General features: G+C 42.5%; 1 long non-coding RNA gene across 25 annotated transcripts; it reads right to left on the reverse strand.

The window, feature by feature from the left end:
- Positions 1-8,550: 8,550 nt before the first annotated feature.
- On the reverse strand, positions 8,551-16,216 carry LOC125552569 (uncharacterized). Of its 25 annotated transcripts, none has more exons than XR_015599483.1 (6): positions 15,540-16,213; positions 14,562-14,677; positions 13,262-14,461; positions 12,871-12,943; positions 12,422-12,768; positions 9,060-11,787 (listed from the first exon to the last, which is right to left on the reverse strand). It is a non-coding gene; the product is annotated as an uncharacterized LOC125552569 (long non-coding RNA). The 25 variants fall into 25 exon arrangements; XR_015599489.1 differs by having other exon boundaries at positions 9,060-9,797; positions 10,574-10,693; positions 11,635-11,787; positions 12,422-14,461; XR_015599485.1 differs by having other exon boundaries at positions 9,060-10,465; positions 10,574-10,693; positions 11,635-11,787; positions 12,422-14,461.
- Between the last annotated feature and the right edge of the window lie 396 nt (positions 16,217-16,612).

Raw genomic sequence — 16,612 nt, forward strand, 5'->3', positions numbered from 1 at the left:
CAACCCAACATACACATTCGGAGACACATGTAGTGCACCTTTATTGTCACCCAGTTACGGTGTGACGTTTGATACACCCAAAGCACTCCTACGGTATTTGGGACTTGCACAATCTCATGGTCTAAGGAAACAATACTTGACATTAGAAAACCTCTAGCAAACAAACTACATGATCTTGTGCTACGCTTAGGATTGGGTCTTGTCCATCACAGCATTCTCCTATTGATGTGATCCCGTTATCAACGACATCCAATGTCCATGGTTAGGAAACCACAACCATATATTGATCAACGAGCTAGTCAACTAGAGACTCACTAGGGACATGTTGTGATCTATGTATTCACACATGTATTACTGTTTCCGGTTAATACAATTATAGCATGAACAATAGACAATTATCATGAACAAGGAAATATAATAATAACCACTTTATTATTGCCTCTAGGGCATATTTCCAACAGTCTCCCACTTGCACTAGAGTCAATAATCTAGTTACATTGTGATGAATCGAACACCCATAGAGTTCTAGTGTTGATCATGTTTTGCTCGTGGAAGAGGTTTAGTCAACGTATCTCCGACATTCAGATCCGTATGCACTTTACAAATATCTATGTCTCCATCTTGAATATATTCATGAATGAAGTTGAAGCGACGCTTGATATGCCTGGTCTTCTTGTGAAACCTGGGCTCCTTGGCAAGGGCAATAGCTCCAGTGTTGTCACAGAAGAGAGTCATCGGGACCGATGCATTGAGAATGACTCCTAGGTCAGTGATGAACTCCTTCATCCAGACTTCTTCCTGTGCTGCCTCCGAGGCAGCTATGTACTCCGCTTCACATGTAGGTCCCGCCACAATGCTTTGCTTGCAACTGCACCAGTTGACTGCCCCACCATTCAAAATGTACACATATCCGGATTGTGACTTGGAGTCATCTAGATCTGTGTCTAAGTTAGCATAGATGTAACCCTTTACGACGAGATCTTCGTCACCTCCATAAACGAGAAACATATCCTTAGTCCTTTTCAGGTACTTTAGGATATTCTTGACCACTGTCCAGTGTTCCATACCGGGATCACTTTGGTACCTCCCTACCAAACTTACGGAAAGGTTCATGTCAGGTTTGGTACACAGCATAGCATACATAATAGACCCTATGGCTGAGGCATAGGGGATGACACTCATCTTTTCTCTATCTTCTGCTGAGGTCGGGCATTGAGACGTGCTCAATCTCACACCTTGCAATACAGGCAAGAACCCCTTCTTGGACTGATCCATATTGAACTTCTTCAATATCTTGTGAAGGTATGTGCTTTGTGAAAGACCAATGAGGCGTCTCAATCTATCTCTATAGATTTTGATGCCTAATATGTAAGCAGCTTCTCCAAGGCCCTTCATTGAAAAACACTTATTCAAGTAGGCCTTTATGATTTCCAAAAGTTCTATATCATTTCCCATCAATAGTATGTCATCCACATATAATATGAGAAATGCTACAGAGCTCCCACTCACTTGTAAACACAGACTTCTCCATAAGTCTGCATAAACCCAAACGCTTTGATCATTTCATCAAAGCAAATGCTCCAACTCTGAGATGCTTGCACCAGCCCATAGATGGAGCGCTGGAGCTTGCATACCTTGTCAGCATTCTTAGGATCGACAAAACCTTCCGGCTGCATCATATACAATTCTTCCTTAAGGAAACCATTAAGGAATGTCGTTTGACGTCCATTTGCCATATCTCATAATCATAGAATGCGGCAAATGCTAACATGATTCGGACGGACTTCAGCTTCGCTACGGGTGAGAAGGTCTCATCGTAGTCAACCCCTTTAACTTTTCGATAACCCTTAGTGACAAGTCGAGTCTTATAGACGGTCACATTACCATCCGCGTCAGTCTTCTTCTTAAAGATCCATTTATTCTCTATGGCTTGCCGATCATCGGGCAAGTCTGTCAAAGTCCATACTTCATTTTCAGACATGGATCCTATCTCGGATTTCATGGCTTCAAGCCATTAGTTGGAATCCGGGACCAACATCGCTTTTTCATAGTTCGAAGGTTCACCGTTGTCTAACAACATTATTTCCAGAACAGGGTTGCCGTACCACTCTGGTGCGGAACGTGTCCTTGTGGACCTACGAGGTTCAGTAGCAACTTGATCCGAAGTTTCATGATCATCATCATAAACTTCCTCTCTAGTTGGTGCAGGCACCACAAAAACATCTTCCTAAGTTGCGCTACTTTCCGGTTCAAGAGGCAGTACCTCATCAAGTTCTACTTTCCTCCCACTAAGTTCTTTCGAGAGAAACTCTTTCTCCAGAAAGGATCCATTCTTGGCAACAAAGATCTTGCCTTTGGATCTGAGGTAGAAGGTATACCCAATAGTTTCCTTAGGGTATCCTTTGAAGACACATTTTTTCGACTTGGGTTCGAGCTTTTCAGGTTGAAGTGTCTAACCATAAGCATCGCATCCCCAAACTTTCAAAAACGACAGCTTAGGTTTCTTCCCAAACCATAATTCATACGATGTTGTCTCAACGGATTTCGGCGGAGCCCTATTTAAAGTGAATGCGGGAGTCTCTAAAGCATAACCCCAAAATGATAGTGGTAAATCGGTAAGAGACATCATAGCTCGCACCATATCCAATAGAGTGCGATTACGACATTCGGACACACCATTACGCTGAGGTGTTCCAGGAAGCATGAGCTGTGAAATAATTCCACATTTCCTTAAGTGAGTGCCAAACTCGTGACTCAAGTATTCCCCTCCACGATCTGATCATAAGAATTTTATTTTCCTATCACGTTGATTCTCTACCTCACTCTGAAATTCCTTGAACTTTTCAAAGGTCCCAGACTTGTGTTTCATTAAGTAGACATACCCATATCTACCTAAGTCATCAGTGAGGGTGAGAACATAATGATAGCCACCGCGAGCCTCCATGCTCATTGGACCGCACACCTCAGTATGTATGATTTCCAATAAGTTGGTTGCTCGCTCCATTGTCCGAAGAACGTAGTCTTGGTCATTTTTACCATGAGGCATGGTTCGCACGTGTCAAATGATTCATAATCAAGAGACTCCAAAAGTCCATCTGCATGGAGTTTCTTCATGCATTTGACACCAATGTGACCAAGGCGGCAGTGCCACAAGTATGTGGGACTATCATTATCAACCTTAAATCTTTTGTCATTCACACTATGAATATGTGTAATATCACGTTCGAGATTCAATAAAAATAAACCATCGACCAGCGGGGCATGACCATAAAACATATCTCTCATATAAATAGAACCACCATTATTCTCGGATTTAAATGAGTAGCCATCTCGCATTAAACGAGATCCAGATACAATGTTCATGCTCAAAGATGCCATTAAATAAAAATTATTGAGGTTTAAAACTAACCACGTAGGTAAATGTAGAGGTAGCGTGCCGATGGCGATCACATCGACCTTCAAACCATTCCCGACGCGCATCGTCACCTCGTCCTTCGCCAGTCTCCGCTTATTCTGCAGCTCCTGTTTTGAGTTACAAATATGAGCAACCGCACCGGTATCAAATACCCAGGAGCTACTACGAGCGATGGTAAGGTACACATCAATAACATGTATATCACATATACCTTTGGCGTTGCCGGCCTTCTTATCCGCTAAGTACTTGGGGCAGTTCCGTTTCTAGTGACCATTTTCCTTGCAATAAAAGCACTAAGTCTAGGGCTTGGGTCCATTCTTTGGCTTCTTCCCGACAACTGATTCACCGGGCGCGGCAACTCCCTTGCCGTCCTTATTGAAGTTCTTATTACCCTTGCTTTTCTTGAAACTAGTGGTCTTATTCACCATCAACACTTGATGTTCCTTTTTGATCTCCACCTTCGCTGATTTCAGCATTGAATATAACTCAGGAATGGACTTTTCCATCCCTTGCATATTGTAGTTCATCACAAAGCTCTTGTAGCTAGGTGGAAGCGACTAAAGGATTCTGTCAATGACCGAGTCATCTGGAAGATTAACTCCCAGCTGAGACAAGCGGTCGTGCAACCCAGACATTTTGAGTATATACTCACTGAAAGAACTGTTTTCCTCCATCTTACAACTGTAGAATTTGTCGGAGACTTCATATCTCTCGACCCGGACATGAGCTTGGAAAACCATTTTCAACCCTTGGAACATCTCATATGCTCCGTATTGCTCAAAATGCTTTTGGAGCCCCGGTTCTAAGCTGTAAAGCATGCCGCACTGAACCAGGGAGTAATCATCACTGCGTGACTACCAGGCGTTCATAACATCTTGAGTTGCTAGGAAAATGGGTGCGTCACCTAGCGGTGCTTCAAGGACATATGCTTTCTTGGCAGCTATGAGGATGATCCTCAAGTTACGGACCTAATCCGTATAGTTGCTACCATCGTCTTTCAGCTTAGTTTTTCTAGAAACGCGTTGAAGTTGAGGGCAACATTAGCGTGCGCCATTTGATCTACAAGATATATCGTAAAAGACATTTTTAGACCAAGTTCATGATAATTAAGTTCATTTAATCAAATAACCTAATGAACTCCCACTCAGATAGACATCCCTCTAGTCATCTAAGTGATACATGATCCGAATCGACTAGGCCGTGTCCAATCATCACGTGAGACAGACTAGTCATCAACGGTGAACATCTCCATGTTGATCGTATCTACTATACGACTCATGTTCGACCTTTCGGTCTCTCGTGTTCTGAGGCCATGTCTGTACATGCTAGGCTCGTCAAGTCAACCTAAGTGTTTCGCATGTGTAAATCTAGCTTACACCCGTTGTATGCGAACATTAGAATCTATCACACCCGATTATCACGTGGTGCTTCAAAACAACGAACCTTCGCAACGGTGCATAGTTAGGGGGAACACATCTCTTGAAATTTTAGTGAGGGGTCACATTATTTAAGCTACCGTCGTTCTAAGGAAGTAAGATGTAAACATGACAAACATCACATGCAAATCATAAAGTGACATGATATGAGTAATATCATCTTGCGCCTTTGATATCCATCTTCGAGGCGCGGCATGATCACCTTCGTCACCGGCATGACACCATGATCTCCATCATCGTGTCTTCATGAAGTTGTCTCGCCAACTATTACTTCTACTACTATGGCTAACGATTAGCAATGAAGTAAAGTAATTACATGTCATTTACATTGACCCGCAGGTCATACAATAAATTAAGACAACTCCTATGGCTCCTGCTTGTTGTCATACTCATCGACATGCAAGTCATGATTCTTATTACAAGAACATGATCAATCACATACATCACATATATCATTCATCACATCCTTTTGGCCATATCACATCACATAGCATACCCTGCAAAAACAAGTTAGACGTCCTCTAATTGTTGTTGCATGTTTTACGTGGCTGCCATGGGTTTCTAGCAAGAACGTTTCTTACCTATGCAAAAGCCACAACGGTGATATGCCAATTGCTATTTACCCTTCATAAGGATCCTCTTCATTGAATCCGATCCGACTAAAGTGGGAGAGACAGACACCTGCTAGCCACCTTATGCATCAAGTGCATGTCAGTCGGTGGAACCAGTCTCACGTAAGCGTATGTGTAAGGTCGGTCCGGGCCGCTTCATCCCACAATGCCGCTGAATCAAGATAAGACTAGTAACGGTAAGAAAATCGAACAAATCACCGCCCACAACTACTTTGTGTTCTACTCATGCATAGAATCTACGCATAGACCTAGCTTTGATACCACTGTTGGGGAACGTAGTAATAATTCAAAAAAATTCCTACGTGTCACCAAGATCAATCTAGGAGATGCTAGCAATGAGAGAGAGGGAGTGCATCTTCATACCCTTGAAGATCACTAAGCGGAAGTGATACAAGAACGCGGTCAATGGAGTCGTACTCGCGCGATTCAAATCACGGAAGATCCGATCCAAGCGCCGAACGGACGGTGCCTCCCCGTTTGATAACCCACAAGTATAGAGGATCAATTGTAGCCTCTTTCGATAAGTAGGAGTGTCGAACCCAACGAGGAGCTAAAGTTAGAACAAATATTCCCTCAAGTTCTATCGACCACCGATACAACTCTACACACGCTTAATGTTCTCTTTACCTAGAACAAGTATGAAACTATAAGTACTTTGTAGGTGTTGTTGGATAGGTTTGCAAGATAATAAAGAGCACGTAAATAAAAGCTAGGGGCTGTTTAGATAAAGACACAACTAAGTTAGTTTCAGTAGAGAGCTTTTTGTCACGAGAAAGTTATTTGTCCCTAGACAATCGATAACTAGACTGGTAATCATTATTGCAATTTTATTTGAGGGAGAGGCATAAGCTAACATACTTTCTCTTCTTGGATCATATGCACTTATGATTGGAACTCTAGCAAGCATCTGCAACTACAAAAGATCATTAAGGTAAAACCCAACCATAGCATTATAAGGCATCAAGTCCTCTTTTACTCCCATACGCAAACAACCTACTTACTCGGGTCTGTGCTTCTGTCACTCACCCCACCCATCATAAGCAAATCATGAACATATTGCAAACCCTACAGCGGGGATCCCTCACGCTTGCGCGACACGGAGAGCACCATAGGACAACACCAATAATAAAACATGCAACTCAAACCAATCACGATCATCAATTAACCCATAGGACAAAATGGATCTACTCAAACATCATAGGATAGCCATACATCATTGGGAATATATATATAGCGTTCAGTGATAACCCACAAGTATAGGGGATCGCAACAGTTTTTGAGGGTAGAGTATTCAACCCAAATTTATTGATTCCACACAAGGGGAGCCAAAGAATATTCTCAAGTATTAGCAGCTGAGTTGTCAATTCAACCACACCTGGAAACTTAATATCTGCAGCAAGGTATTTAGTAGCAAAGTAATATGATAGTAGTGGTAACGATGGCAAAGGTAATAGTAATAGTTTTGTAGTGATTGTAAAAATAGCACGGAAAAGTAACTAAGCAAAGATCAATATGTGAAAAGCTCGTAGGCAATGGATCAGTGATGAATAATTATGTCGGATGCGATTCCTCATGCAACAGTTATAACATAGGGTGACAAAGAACTAGCTCCGGCTCATCAATGTAATGTAGGCATGTATTCCAAATATATTCATACGTGCTTATGGAAAAGAACTTGCATGACATCTTTTTCCTACCCTCCCGTGGCAGTGGGGTCCTATTGGAAACTAAGGGATATTAAGGCCTCTTTTTAATAGAGTACCGGACCACAGCATTAACACATAGTGAATACATGAACTCCTCAAACTACGGTCATCACCGGTAATGGTCCCGATTATTGTCACTTCGAGGTTAACGGATCATAATACATAATAAGTGACTATTGACTTGCAAGATATGATCAAGAAGTCACATATATTCATGAAAACATAATAGGTTCAGATCTAAAATTATGGCACTCGGGCCCTAGTGACAAGCATTAAGCATAGCAAAGTCATAGCAACTTCAATCTCAGAACACAGTGGATACTAGCGATCAAACCCTAACAAAACTAACTCGATTACATGATAAATCTCATCCAACCCATCACCGTCAAGCAAGCCTACGATGGAATTACTCACGCACGGTGGTGAGCATCATGGAATTGGTGATGGAGGAAGGTTGATGATGACGATGGCGACGGATTCCCCTCTTTGGAGCCCCGAACGGACTCCAGATCAGCCCTCCCGAGAGAGTTTAGGGCTTGGCGGCGGCTCCGTATCATAAAACGCGATGAATCCTTCTCTCTAATTTTTTCTCCCTCAACACGAATATATGGAGTTGGAGTTGAGGTCGGTGGAGCGTCAGGAGGCCAACGAGGCAGAGGGCGCGTCCAGTGGGGGTAGGCGCGCCCCCATCCTCGTGGACAGGGTGTGGACCCCCTGACTGGATTGTTCTTCCAGTATTTTTTATATATTCCAAAAATAATCTCCGTTGATTTAGGTCATTCCGAGAACTTTTATTTCTGCACAAAAATAACACCATGGCAATTCTGCTGAAAACAGCGCCAGTCCGGGTAAGTTCCATTCAAATCATGCAAGTTAGAGTCCAAAACAAGGGCAAAAATGTTTGAAAAAGTAGATACGTTGGAGACGTATCAACTCCCCCAAGCTTAAACATTTGCTTGTCCTCAAGTAATTCAGTTGACAAACTGAAAGTGATGAAGAAAAAACTTTTACAAATTCTGTTTGCCCTTGTTGTTGTAAATATGTAAAGCCAGCATTGATATTTTCAGCAAAGATTATGAACTAACCATATTCACAATAACATTTTGGTTTCATGTTTACTCATATCAGTGGCATAATCAACTAGCGAGCAATAATAATAAATTTCAGATGACAACAGTTTCTCAAAACAACATAATATGATATAACAAGATGGTATCTCGCTAGCCCTTTCTGAGATAGCAAAACATAAATGCAGAGCACCCCTGAAGATCAAGGGCTGACTGGAAATTGTAATTCATGGTAAAAGAAATCCATTCAAGTCATACTCAATGTAAACTAACAGTAATGGATGCAAATGACAATGGTGCTCTCCAACTGATGCTTTTTAATAAGAGGATGATGACAGTACTAGAAGGATTCATAACAGAATAGCAATCACACACTTATTACATAGATGGTCTCCAAAGAGAACTTATTACAATAAATATGGCTTAAGACCATCTAAATAAGATAACAGCGGAAGGCTTGGAAAATAAAGTGAATCCATCAACTCCAACGGCATAGCTGAATGCATGGCAAACGACCTACGGCGTCTTACTCGTCATCTGAAAAGTCTGCAACATGATACATTGCAGCCCGAAAACGGATCAGCACATGGAATATATTGGCAATGTAACACAGTAGAGTAATGAACAGATAAATGCTATCACTACTAGTAGACTGCCCGTGCGTTGCCACGGGCATTTTAAAAAAATTACCGGCTGCATATATAAGCATAAGGCATGTCAAATTTCACATATATAAAAAAAGTAGCCAATAATATACAAGAAATAATTGAAATCAACTTCACTTGCAATGGGTTTTCAAAATAAAAATGAAATCCAACGATGTAGACTTTCATATCTGATGCACAAAATAAAGAAAGTAGCACAAACACATAACTCTGTAGTGTGCAATGCATTACAAATGATAGATATCACCCTTTCTTGTGGAGAAGACCCAGGTCATATATTAAAGAACACCAGTGGTATAAGCACCCTAGAGAAAACACAAATCACAATCGAGTCCTTGGGGCTTCGACCCACCGCAAACTCAGATACAACAAACTCAGATGCGGGCTCAAGGCGCGCTCCCGCTCCAACATGGAGCCGACGTTACCTTGTAGAGTGCGGACGGATTCTTCGCGACCGGGAAGTCGTTAACCTCTGTCCAGTAGAACCATCACACCGAAGGTGCAACATGACAAAGAAGCACCGAGGACGAGGCATGGGGAGATCAGGCGCCGCTCTACATTTTGCCGGCATGATCTTGTGGAGTGTAGACAGGTTCTTTGCAGCCAGGAAGTCGTCAACCTCGGTCCAGTCGGACCAGCACACCGGAGATGCAACATGATGAAGAACCACTAAGGACGAGACACGGGGAGATCTGGCGCCGCTCCAACTCCTGAACATGACTCCTAGGCTCCATGATGAGGGATGAAGCACGCCCAGCCACCATGGGGACGAAGCCAGGAGACGAAATCTCCACGGCATGGCAACCTTCTCCATCGCGATGGCCATACCCAGAAACACCAAAGCTCGACAGGTCCAACGGATCCCGAGACACCAATCTGCACGCACCCCGTCAAGGCCCAGAGGATGACAACGCATAGGGAAAGGAACAACACCAAATTTATTCGCATCGGCAGCACATCTGCCTCCTGAGCGCTGCCAGCTAGAAACCAACCCACACACCCTATATACACACCAAAGCAGAGAACAGGGGCTCCCCCACCCTCTCGCTGCTGGAGCGATCGACAGAGGGGAAGGGAACCCAGAGTCTAACCTATGAGCTAATCCCAAACATAAATATCTGACTGTTATATCAAAACCTTTGCTAACCAAAAGTGAACACGATAAGTTGCTGACACTTGCCAATCATGTATAAACATCGAAGATGAGTAGAGTTAACAACAAATCCCATGTTGGGGAAGACAAGCTGTCCTCAGGTAATAGTAACTATTTAGATTTATACCATGTTGTTGAAACGGAACAGCGAAAATTCCCGGTCTTTTAGGCAAGTAACAGTAACTATATAGACCGAGGGAAAAGTATAGTGCTGAAATACATACAACATATACCACTGTAATGTTGGCTATGAAGTGAGTGAAAAATCAAAACTGAAAATCAAGCTCCGTTACTTCAGATATTTAATACAAACAAAGGTGAAATCTAACAGTATAAAACTTCAACAAGAGTAATGGGATACTGTAAGGCATGTTTAGATTAACCTGCTTACCTGCATATGAATTTACATATTCCATAGAAACGAAAGAATTAGTTACTTGTTGCCATTAAGAATATCTTCTGCTCAAATTTGTCGCCATTAAGAACATGTTTAGATTACCTCGATGGGAGTAATGAGATGTTGTAAGGTATGTTTAGATTAATCTTGCTTGATATACTGGATAGCCATGGTGCAGTTGTGCAATTTCTTTTAATGTGTATGTGATGGAGCAATCACTTTCTGAAATAAAACAGGATGTCATTGTAATGGCACTAAGTATCTAGGTAATGTTGGGCAAATAAATGCATGCCAAAATAATCGACACATCAATCTACATTGAATTATGCCATCATGGAGACCTTCAAATAAATTTACTATAGTGAAACCAAATATTAATAGAAAGATTAATTAAATAAATTACGAAATATTAAAAGGAAATTTATAACAAAACGAAAATGTCAAAGTTCAGCACTATGTTGCATAGTTATTGTTCTTTGGAGATCACAGTAACACTGGCTATCATCATACTTGTTGATAATTCAATTTTTAGCCCATGGATGATAGATGCATCAGAAGTTCACCTTCTCAATGCATGGCCTCAGCGAAAGACTCCACAATTCAGAAAGACACTACCAGTTGCTGGCTAGATTTCCCGTGGGCTTGGTCACAAATCAATGGAGGGGACACACACACATACAACAGCTACTCTCGACCCCTACATCGCTACCTCGTCCCAGCGTCTCCATCGGCACCACCCCTAGCGGCGTTGACACCAGCCTGCCATCTTAGGATGCTAGGCTTCAGTCCAAATGGCACCGCTCCACATCGACAACACCTCGGACAACCGCCACACGGTGTCGCACCACAGATGTCGCTCCATCTTCCACATCCATGTTCTAGTCCCCAGTCCATGCCCGCTCATGCTCTGTTGCCGCTGTCGCACTCGTGCTCCGGAGCCGCCGCCGCCACCTAACTACTCTCTCCCTCTCTCGATCTACTGAGGCCATGGGTTGAAAGTCTACGACGTCTCTCGATCTCGATTTACCGAGCCCATGGACTGAAAGTCTAACAACGTGTTTGGATCGAGGCCAAACCAAACCAGGAGCTCTTGAACTACAAAATGCAGAAACTTACAAGATTCACAAGAAATGGCTTACTCTTTGCAAAATCGCAGTTCTTACTTGGAGTAATAGCAAATGACTGAAAAATAAAGTATCCTTCCTAAGAGCAACAGGGACATTTCCGGTCTTGGATAACTCCAATTTCCCCATCCTCGTGCAAGAAACGCCCCAGCCACCCATCCCCATGTTCGCTCCTCGCTGCCCTCCTCTTCTCTGCTCAAAGTAATAACTTTGCATTGGTACAATTTAGAGTTGGGGGAATTCTTTAGGGAACTCCAGAGAGACAAAAATCAAAGCTAAAGTTGTCACGTAATAAGAGATAAAGCAGAAGGGAAGCCCGAACAAATAAGGACTCGCAATAACAAGCGCCAAACAGGCCAACATCACAAATATTCAGCAGTAATAAGGCAATCAATCATAAAAATTGCACCATCCTGTACCATCAACAAAATAATCTCCCTTTCAGACTGGAATACCTAATTGAAAATGTAATCGCCAAGACCAAGCTCCAATGATTTTTCTTGTGAAGTTGTCTACAACCTTTTTAATCACAGAAACCTAATGGACCACTCATCATTGATTTTATAAGAGAAAAATGTACTTCCGAAAGTTGCACACTATCGCACAGAGTAATCTGAAGTCGGTAGATTAGCTCTGCTTGATCTCTGTAGGAAATATACCATAATATATTTGCTATAATTATATTACGACATCTTTAAGTTGTTCACCAGTATAATTAAAATCAAAATTAACATCGAGTCATTGAATAATCAATAATAGTCCTTGTATGATTGCAATCTCAATGTAAAAATAACAATGTAGCAGATTCAATTAAGCCACTCCTTACCTCGCCATGAAGTAGTCATGTTTTCTTTTCCTCTTTGAAGTGCTAGAGTTGCAGCCTCGATTCTACCGCATTGGCCGTCATTGAACTGAATGGTCAGTGAGCAAGTAAAGAAACCCTAGATGCACTGCCTTAGTAAAAGAACTGCAAGTAATCATCTAGAAAGGAACGGTAGGTCAACAGCTAAATCATCTAAATAAAGGACTGACATAACATGAAAGCTCTAGTCAGGTTAACAAAATCACAACCTTTTCTGTAGAATTGGTAGCAATTATGAGCTAAGAACTTTCATGGTTTGAACCAGTACCTCTTCCTCCCGCCCGAGCACATTACCTCATAACCTCGTCCTCCTTATCATTTTTGCATGATATTTGACAAGAACACAAAGGACTCAGACATTTATATGTCTAACTTTTTTTAAATACTTGACATTTGGAAAGTAAACATTCCACCTGGGTGCATCTATGAACCTTGCTAGTTTTCTTCACAAACCCCTGCCCGACCAAAATTACATTACCACTGAATCTGGTAAGAAGAAAACAAGTTTAGTAAATGCAATGCAATGTGCATCAACATAATAACTCATTAATGTATATAGCTCTATGATCTCCAACAAGGAATGTGGGCATTCAATTGTCAAGGTTGCATTTCTTTCAGTTCTTTTGAGAGACCAACAGGAACATTGCCCTTCAACGGGGAACAAAATAGAGTACGTTCTACAGCTATTCACAAGCCCATTTAGTTGTAGTAGCGACCCAATGGGGAACTTTTCTATTATTAGACACTTGCTCACGCAGTTAATAGTCAAAAAGAAATGATGAAACAAATGCATTGGTGAATTACCTGAAGCATACTCCACATAAATGTATTTTTCTACAGAGCAATATATATTGCAATGCACAATGTCGTCATCTACAGAGCAATATAGATTCCTTGTCACCTCCATAACGACTTCAACACAGCAAAATTGATACTCCCTCCAATCCGTATTACTTGTTGCTGAAATGGATGTATCTTAGATGTATGTCAATTATAGATGCATCTATTTCAACGACAAGTAATTTGGATCGGAGGGAGTATTCTACTTCTTCGATATGCATGAAAGCATCCAAATTCAGAATTCCAATCTCCTACGATGTTAACTGTAACATACAATTTGGCGAAAACTACATGCACTACCCGAAACTACAAAATGCCCTGTCATTACCTTTATTGCATGCTTGACTGCATACTGAAACATGGGGCCAAATGGTAGCTCTAATCGTGGCAGTCCTTGTCAGTTGTCGTTCTAACACCGTTAGAAATATTTTTCGCTCAAGAGTTTCATTAAAACTCAGCTAGATGCCTTTCCCAAAATAGTAGTATTTTATATGAAGAGAATCATATAGGATCCACACTCATGAAGATTTCAGTAACGGAAGCATAACTATGAGTACTGTCAGCGGAAGTCATATTCAGTACTTTGATGGAGAATATCAGTGTCATCTTTAGAAGAATTTGGCCACATGTCTAATTTAATTACACAAACACCTATTTGCAGTGCCTTGATGATGAGAACATCACTATAGTCACTGATTAGCTGATTGCCAGTAAAATATGATTACTGTCCGGTGTAATGAAATAGCGGGACAATGGTGCATTGATGTCATGGTGGACCTAGGAACATGAGATTTACATCAAAATTCAGAATGAAGCTTGTAACAGCACATAGTTGCTAGGAAAATAAATAAACAAATAGAGCAAATGACGGCCAGCAGAATATTAAAATAAAGTTACCCATCAAGTTTGGTACAAATTCAATTATTGAGGATAATGTCTGCAAATTCCATTTAGAGGACCTCGACCTCTGAATCATATGTTTCATCCAGTTATGGAGAAGAAAGGCACATACTACAGAACTCATTTATGAAGCTAAACACTTGCTATATGCCAAGATCAGAAGATCGACACTTACTATATCAGGCTCTTCATTGTCATCTCGCCCATGATAATCTGAACAATCGAGCTTCAGAAGCTCATAAGTATCTCCTAGATCGGTCAATCCTGTTGCAGGGCAAATTCAACAGTTAATTGCGTTATGGTTTCAATACAATAGAAAGATACATAAGAGGCATCGTTATGTTGTACATAAATGAAGTATTACATGTTAGCAGTATAAGATGATGACGCTGTTCGTCCCAGATAGTTCCAATTGCTTTGATAGTTCCCATCTCTACCCATGTTTCTATGCATTTTGGATCAGCATCTACAATGTACTACCTGCAATTACATATTAAAGGACATAAGGTGGTTGCTCAATGTAAAGCAAACATCATTTTCATGTCAAAAATAATAAGGGCAGATACTGTTTAATACAGATTGTGCTCATTCAAACTTCTAATCCTATAAGTGACTATAGACAAAGATTTGAGGTAAAATGTAATGCAACTGATTTGGTTTAGTGTTTGAGAAAGAGAGTGTGATGACGATTATACCAAATCCAAAACAAAATGCAACTCAACTGTGAAACAATGAGTATCTGTAGTGTAGCAAAAGAGGACTCAGTTTTGTCTTTCATCTCAAGCCCAACACTCACATCTTTTGCTGCATAATCTACCCATCACAGTGTAAGAGAACTGCCATGGTTTGCACTTGTCAGAACGACCGTGGACAGATAATCCAACATTGGCGATGAATTGAACAGGCTGCAAGAGAGGTAAGTGTGGGCTGTAAGGGCAACCCGAACATGGTCACCCATTCAGGGTCTATTTAGTACCCATACAACACGACTATCTTGATCATCATCATCACCCCTCATTTTTCTACCCAAAAAAGGTTGCCTCTACAGACCATGATACCCATTACACGCATGCCCACATGGCGCGATCAGTCTCAAGAGCATCTCATACCTGGCATCAGCGGACCAAACCCGCTTGGACCAGGGCATCAGACAACACCGTTCCAGCCGAAGCCACAACTGAATCCAAGGCAATACAACGACGGTGGCTGGCAGTGCTGTAGCGGTATGGAACTGATGCGACGGCCATTGGGGCGATGGGTCGGCAGTCGGCAATTAGAGATCGACTGCTTCGCGCGCACGCCCACACACACACAAACAGAGAGAGAGAGATGGGGGTAGTACCAAATCTGAAGCAACATGCAGCCAAGCTACCAAAAAAATCCATCGACGGCAGTTCAGTTCCCACGCCAGCCTGACCAATCTCTCAACCAGAACGCATGATGTGCCCCACCGCTCGGTCCTGAGTCCGCACCATCGCGGACGCCTCAAGCACCGGCAGGATCCCCAAGGGATTACAAACCGAGGCGCGATCTGGAGCAGCGAGGGGAACTGGCCTCGAGGAGCGGCGACCCGGCGCGCCCATCGGTGGGGAGCCTGGCCAGCGCCGGCGGCGACGACGTGGAGGCGGCGTCTCCACTCAGTCCTCGGCGGCGGCGGCCTGGCAGGATCCCCAAGGGATCACAAACTGAGGCGCGATCTGGAGCAACGAGGGGAACTGGCCTCGAGGAGCGGCGACCCGGCGCGCCCATCGGTGGGGAGCCTGGCCAGCGCCGCCGGCGGCGACGTGGAGGCGGCGGTTCCACTCGGTCCTCGGCGGCGGCGGATCGTCTCGGATCTCGGCGGCGGCTCGTCTCGGGGGCTGGGGCGTCCTTGAGGGATCGTAGGAAATAGATGGAGGGGAGCGGTTAATTTTCGTAGATTTTCTTCACACCGGTTATTTCTGAATCGACCGGCGGATCGTGGCCTGCATCGCTAACAAAAAAAATTAGGTTGGTTCGCGGTTTCAGGGCGGAATAGCTGGGATGTGGGAGGTGGGATTGGGAATGAAAAAAACTCGTTTTTAATAGGACGAAAATTGACCGGTGAAGACTATCAACTGCTTCATTAAAAATAGAGATACGCATATATGGCTGGTGAAGGCTCTATGGTTAATATGTTTTTGCGAAAAGCCAATTTTTCCCTACAACAAAGGAATATATTTTACTTAACTATTATGGTAGTTGAAACAACATTGAGAAGGTTCCTCCAACTCAATCCCAATTAAAAGTAATTATCAACCCAACAAATTAATCTTAGAGTGATGAGATCAAATCAATAATTCAAGTACCAGATACTCAAGATGTCCATAACCGAGACACGGCTAACCATGATTAGTTTATACACTCTGCAGAGTTTTGCGCACTTTTTCCCACAAG

This window comes from Triticum urartu, chromosome 1A (genome assembly GCF_056163025.1).
Source record: "Triticum urartu cultivar PI428250 chromosome 1A, HENAU_Tu73, whole genome shotgun sequence".
In the NCBI taxonomy this organism is placed as follows: domain Eukaryota; kingdom Viridiplantae; phylum Streptophyta; class Magnoliopsida; order Poales; family Poaceae; genus Triticum; species Triticum urartu.